The sequence below is a fragment of the Monodon monoceros genome, unplaced genomic scaffold, assembly GCF_005190385.1.
Source record: "Monodon monoceros isolate NGI ecotype Baffin Bay Population unplaced genomic scaffold, NGI_Narwhal_1 Super_Scaffold_9, whole genome shotgun sequence".
Classification (NCBI taxonomy): Eukaryota; Metazoa; Chordata; class Mammalia; order Artiodactyla; family Monodontidae; genus Monodon; species Monodon monoceros.
Genome location: NW_021703786.1, coordinates 37,349,601 through 37,356,733, shown reverse-complemented (window position 1 = coordinate 37,356,733; position 7,133 = coordinate 37,349,601).

Genomic DNA, 7,133 nt, shown 5'->3' with positions numbered 1-7,133 from the left:
AAATAAAATAAAATAAAATAAAATAAAATAAAATAAAATAAAATAAAATAAAATAAAATGATCAAATAAATAAATAAATAAAAATAAACGAATGGTCTCAGAAACTGAACTCACTGATGTCTCTAGTTAACAAAACTACACACCTCATTGCCAAAGAGGAGATGATACATAATCTACAGTAAGGGTCTCCATGCCCTTAATGCTTTCAGAAAAGATTTAAAATCAGAAGTCATATATTAAAAAAGACTTATATGATGTATATGTTGGGGTTGTTTTATTTTCTATTCTCAGCTCTTTTGTCTAAAATTTAAAAGATAGTCAATATATTTGAGGCCCCTTTCGATCTTTCTATTCCTCGATTTCATTATTAACTTTGTATTTGCAATTGGTGCAAAAATATATAATACATTTCTATTGTCTGAGTACTCAAAAAATTGTCAAAACTTACCTAAATATGTTTTTCTATCATTTGAAAACTTTTTTAGCTATTATTTGTTTTCATTCAGCTAACAACCCAAATTAAAATAATAAAAAAGCAGTATGTGAGCATGAGTGCCTTGAGAAGGGGTCACCACGCTGTCATCCTTACAGTTCCCTATTTGTTGTGAGTTGTACGAACTTCTCCTTTCAGAGCAGTCATCTTGTTTTTGCCAGGAATATATGATGGGGCATGGTCCTTCTGATGTCTGCTTATTCAGTGAGTGTGAGATGATTCGTATCACTTTCTTTGGTTTATTTTGACTGTAATGTATTTTTTTCTGCATTAAAGTTTGAATTACTTAACAGAAAAAAAAAACAGTATATGCATGTTTACTTTCTATGGTTACCTGTGTTTCTAAACATTTTGTGGGATAGTAATTTAAGTGTTTTTTAAGTAAATAAATTTTGTTGTAAAGCTATTGATTATTTAGTAGAATTTAAAAAGCAACATAGAATCTATAAGAACATTTGGGATAAAGTTGTGATTTATGAAGAATTTGTATTTTAGTATCGTGTCAGAAAGTCTCTAGATGGTGTACAGAGCTATCAAGTAGGCTATAGACATTTTTTTTTTTGAGTCAAACTAGTTTTAATCACAGTAGCTTATTTTTACCCCCTTCCCTTGACTTGACCAGTCGTTAAACTAAATCAACTGACATTGTGTTGACACAGTTTAATACACCAAGTCATTTTGATAAGACTCCTTTGTGGCTTTAACTTCTATGTCTAATTACATCATTAACGCTCCAAATTCATTTTCTCCCTATAGGAACTTTAGTTCCATTATAATGTGTGCTAGATAACAACCTAAGATGCATTAAAAATGGTTAAATTTTGATTTCAGAGAAAATAGAAAAGAAACCAATGGTAGGATATTTAAAATATGTTTAAATAAAGAAAGTGTAAGGTCTACTTTTTAAAAAATACAAATAAGGAGAGGCGGGGAAGACATTCTGGAAACAGCAGTTCTCATAATTCATTTTCCATTTAACGGTCACTAAATTGCCATGTTTCATGATCCCAGGGGCTGGAGACAATTGTGGAACCTCTATTTTTTTTTTTTTCTGAGTCATTGTGAATAATAACATTGCACTGATCTAATTTTATTCTTTGGAGATGTAATATCTTGGCCACATTAATAACATCTACTATCACTATCTTTAAAAACTAACCAAAACTATGGCAAGTTCAGAAACATCAGAAGTTCACACTAGCAGTAAGAATATGATTTTAATTTTCTTTTGAATGAAAAGGATAGAATATAAAATCCTTTGCATTGTTAATTTGTAAATTGAGTTGGAATTAATTTGAATCTAGCTTCTCCTTTACTTCATCTTTCTAGGGACTCATTCACCTTGTAGTTGCCAAACCTAGACTGTTTGGCCAAATATGTTGCTGTAAAGATCTAAAATGCTCCTTTTCTTTGTTTTTTATTTATAATGCTCACCCTCAAACTAAGCTTTTTGTGTGTTCTGATTTGGTGCCATTTGTAACTGTGTCCCAGTGGCCACATCCCGCTTGACTTAATTAACTGCTTATCCATTTTTTTGTTTTTTCTGTTCAAGCAAACTTAAGACTTATTACCAGTTTCTTAGTGTTACAAAGAAGACTCCATTATCGTAAGGCAGTGAAATGTATGATATGTTCAGAACCTAAAATCCTGGCTCGCATTTCAGACCTAAGGCTGGCATGCATGATAAGGATAGAGCCACTTTGTTTTAATATGGAGAAGAGAATACGTGACTTATTATTTTCATTAGGTTACTAACCAGCAGGAGAGGTGACGGGCCACTGTTTTTGTTTTTGCTTTTTTAACGAAACGCGTTTTACCCTATATTTCTATATAATTTATGTTTTTAGAGTTCAATTGTTATTTCTGTAATTATCTTCAACTTCCATATGCTTATTATTGAATCACTGAAAAACTCGTCTTTAAAATTCATATCATTCCATTCTATCTCTTATAAGTGTTAAATGTATGATAAAAGTATGATAATTTTAAATTACCTTCAGCTCCTGGATATAACTGCAAGAAAAGTACTAATTTGTGGGTATTTAAGAAAAGCCGGAGAATAAACTCATACTTTAAAATATCACGTCTCTTTTCAACTCTTTTACTGTTTATAACAAAAAGCCGTAGATAATTTTCATCTTTCTTTCAGAATCATGTTATCTCTCTAAACCTTTTTTTAAGCAGTGGGAAAACATTTTGTACGTTGCAACCGGTTGGCTTTTTCCCCTGGATTCTTTCTGATTCAGGCGGGGTTGGTGAAAGTCTGTGCCTTGTTGTGTTTGACCAATGGATCTCTAACTTAGCACACATGGGAATCACCTGGGGGGCTTGCTCCACCATGGATCTCTGGGCCCACCCCCAGAGTTCCTGACCCAGTAGGTGAGGCCCAAGAACTTTAATTCCTAACAAGCTCTCAGGTGATGTGGGCGTTGCTGATCCATGCACTACACTTTGAGAACCACTCCTTGATACCTGCAGTAAATGCTAGAAAAGAACCATGTTGAGTTTTTTAAAGATACTTTTGTGAGAAAAAAATACTGAGTGAACATGGACATCAGTAAAGTTAGGACTGTGCTGCAGGGTGATGCTTATCCAGTGTCAATTGTTTTTGAATCTAGTTTTATCCTGCCCCCTGAGATGCAGAGAAATGTCACTTTTTGAGTGGACATAAAACAATGTCCCTAACTTGGAGTTTAATATTTCCTACGTTGAAAGAATTGAAAGACATCTCTTTGAAGATTGCAAAGGCTTTATCATCTTGCTATTTCCTCTATATAAGATTGGGAACGATGTTTTTATCTTTGTATCCATCATTCTGTTACATAGTAGAAACCTAGATAATTGTTGAGTTAAATTGTTTTAACCAATTAATCTTTTTCACCCTTCATTAGCATATTTTACTTTTTAAAATTTATTTATTTATTTATTTATTTATTTATTGTCTGCTTTTGGTCTTTGTTGCTGCTCGCAGGCTTTCTCTAGTTGTGGCGAGCGGGGCTACTCTTCGTTGCGGTGCGCGGTCTTCTCATTGTTGTGGCTTCTCTTGTTGTGGAGCATGGGCTCTAGGCATGCGAGCTTCAGTAGTTGCGACACTGAAGTTGTGGCTCAGTAGTTGTGGCTCGCAGGCTCTAGAGCACAGGCTCAGCAGTTGTGGCGCATGGGCTTAGTTGCTCCACAGCATGTGGGATCTTCCAGGACCATGGCTCGAACCCGTGTCCCCTGCATTGGCAGGCGGATTCTTAACCACTGCGCCACCAGGGAAGCCCTGCAATTTTGTTTTGATCCTCAACTTCCAACTTTTAATTACCCTGTAAGCATGCAGTACAGTGGTATTAGTTATATGCACAGTATTGTACAACCATCACCACTATTTCCAAAATTTCATCATCCCAAACGGAGGCTTTGTAACCATTAGCAGTAGTTCCCCACCCGCCTCCTTCCCCAGCCCCTGGTAACTTCTGATCTCCTTTCTGTTTCTGTGAATTTGCCTACTCTAGATATTTCATATAAGTGGAGTCATACAATATTTGTCCATTTTGTGACTGGGTTATTTCACTTAGCATGTTTTCAAGGTTCATCCCTGTTGTAGCATGCATCAGAACTTCATTCCTTTTATGGCTGAATAGCATTTCATTGTATGCATATACCACATTTTGTGTCTTCATTCATCTGTTGATAGTCACTTGAATTTTTCCTACCTTTCGACTATTGTGATTAGTGCTGCTTTGAACACGGGTGTACAACTGTCTGTTTGAAGTCCTGTTTTCAGTTCTTTTAGGTATATTGGCTTAAAAACAGCAACAACAAAAAGATTCAGAGGAAGCTGTAAAGATTGTGCAGACAGGGAGATCAGTTCGGGGTTTTGTGAGCACCTAGAGGGGTGGGATAGGGAGGGTGGGAGGGAGGGAGATGCAAGAGGGAAGAGATATGGGAACATAGGTATATGTATAACTGATTCACTTTGTTATAAAGCAGAAACTAACACACCATTGTAAAGCAATTATACTCCAATTAAGATGCTAAAAAAAAAAAGATTGTGCAGAGAGGTCCTTTGTACCCTTCACTCAATTTGCACACTGGCTTTTAAAACCAAAAGGAAGTTTAGGCACAAAGGAATAATGTGGTAGACCAGAGAGAGATCAATTCCTGATAAAGCTGTTATTATTTAAATCTTATCTCACTAACCATAAAGACAAATTCCAAAAGAACTCCTGTTATCTTGGACCTACTGTCAGGGGGGCCCAGAGTCAATGGAATAGGAACCACTTGTGATCAGAGTGATAAGACCAAATGTCAACCATGTTGAACGTGTATCAGGTGCATAAGTGCCAGTAGTGCAATCAGCATTAAGTAAAGCACTCCTGTCTTCAGAATAGGTGGTCTTATATCTGAAACCCACTAAGGTTTTAGAACCCTAAAAAACCTAAAGCACATTTGGCATCACTGGGAGAAATAAAAAGAGTATTATTTAGACCTTGGACCTAGTTGGTTCTAACCAGTTTACGTCATATCTTCAATGGCTATGCCATTTTTTAAAGGTTGTGCCATGCCTCCTTATCTCCTTTCTCACAAGTATTTTTTCGAGATTGAGCGTTGACTCCCTCAGGATTGGCTGTGGAGGGAGAATCTTAATGCACAGTGAAAGCACGGAAGTTAGGCTACATATAAGGTGAATCTTGGACGAAAAAAATCTTGGTCAGCTCTACTGAATGTGGGTGGAGACTACCCAAGGTCACGAATACCAGGAGAATCTGAAGAGATGCCTTTCTGCCTACAACAAAAGCTAGTGCCATTATTTGGCCAAAAGTGGTGCTTCTGGGCCACGGGGCCACAGGCATCTTCATTTCAGAAGAGTAGCTCTGCTCTGCATTTGCATAACTAAAAGTCCCCTTAAGGGGCTTCCCTAGAATGAAAATGGATTAACGTCAGCTTTGAAATGAAAATTTTTCATTTCCTATCCGTGGCAAAGAGAGCTCAGCCCCAGGAAGTCGCTGTCTGTTCATTCAGCCAGGCTTCCCCCGACATAGTCAGGCCCAGGGCAAGAGTGCAGATGGACACCCATAGACCATATGTCTAATATTTAAAAATTATAAGCCAATACAGGGAACTATACTCAGTATCTTGTAACAACGTATAATGGAAAAGAATCTGAAAAACAGCGTATATATATTATATATATATGTATATGAATGACTTTGCTGTACACTTGAAACTAACATTGTAAATTAACTACACTTCAATTTTAAAAAGAGCATTAAAAATAAATAAATAAATATTAAAAATAAATAAAAATTAAAAAGCATTAATTTGTACAAATAATAAAAGTCGCTAAATAAACATTATTTATACATCACACGCACAAAATAATCTGGGCCAACTTTTCCGAAACTTTAGGGTGTAGAAATAACGCTCTCAATGTGAGAAGCTTTATCTACAAGGAATAAAGCAGGTGTCACAGAGACATCTTAATTTTTCTGTATTGCCATACATACAGCCTTGTTATTTGATACATGATGAGTACCAAACCTGCAGTAAAAATCCTCTTTGTCTTTAAGTCTAATATTTCTGAATTTAGTGCCCTGATTAATTTCACATCTTAATTTGAACTTTGGACATTTTCCTTGAACTGTGAAAGAAAACTTTCTGGTTCCATAATGCCTTTTAAAAAAATGCTTAAATGCCACTTGAAAGTACAGAAAGTTAAAAGGTTAAAGCAATATGATGTAAAATAATTTTACTTGATCAAGACTTCAGTATTGTATTCATTTAAAATTTTTGAGGATTTGAAGGATTAGATAAGTTTAAAAGAACTAACTAATCTTCAAGAAAGAGCAAAGATAATGCTGGGAAAGAATAGACGTTTCTTAAAATGCATATCGTGTCTGCCACTACTGAATGCACAGCATAATGCCTCGCTACAGAATACTAAACAGCTGGTTTCCTGGTGTGTCCACATCGATTTCCATTGTGTGTAGAATGCAGGGCAGGTATTTTATTCAAAGTGTTCCCACTTAATGAAAACGCTATATAAGACCATATCCCCTTCACTTTTTGAATGCAAATCTTGAAAGAGAAGCTAATGTCATTTTCTTCTACTGTGAGTACTTAGGGATTATGGTAAGAGTTTGGAAATAAATTCTTCCTTTAAGATTTAGATTCAAGTAGCAATATATTCTGGACCAAAGCAGATAAGCAGATACATAATGACTCCCTGGCTGACAAAAATCTGACTCTAAGAAGGTAAGCTTCTAGAAGCCCACTTTTCACAACTAGTTGACAACTAAATTCTCAACATCTGGAAGGTAGCTATGCTCACCACTATACCACCAACGCTAAATTCTCAACATCTGTAACTAGTTTGCTTAATTTTATGTTATGGAAATTTCAACTTAGGTTTTTTTTAAGATAAGATCACAACTCATGTAAATATAAAATACACATATCAAGGAATTTATTCAACTTACAATTAATAAGGGAGCCAGTAAGATGTTAAAAGATGTTCCAAGGGATCCTTATATAAGAATAAAACTGCTAGTCAGATACAAAATTGGTTAATGTCCAACAAGGCCATGCATTGTAACGTCCTGAGGTTACCTATTTTGCCAGACAGGAATTATTTGAATCACTAGTGGACAGAAAT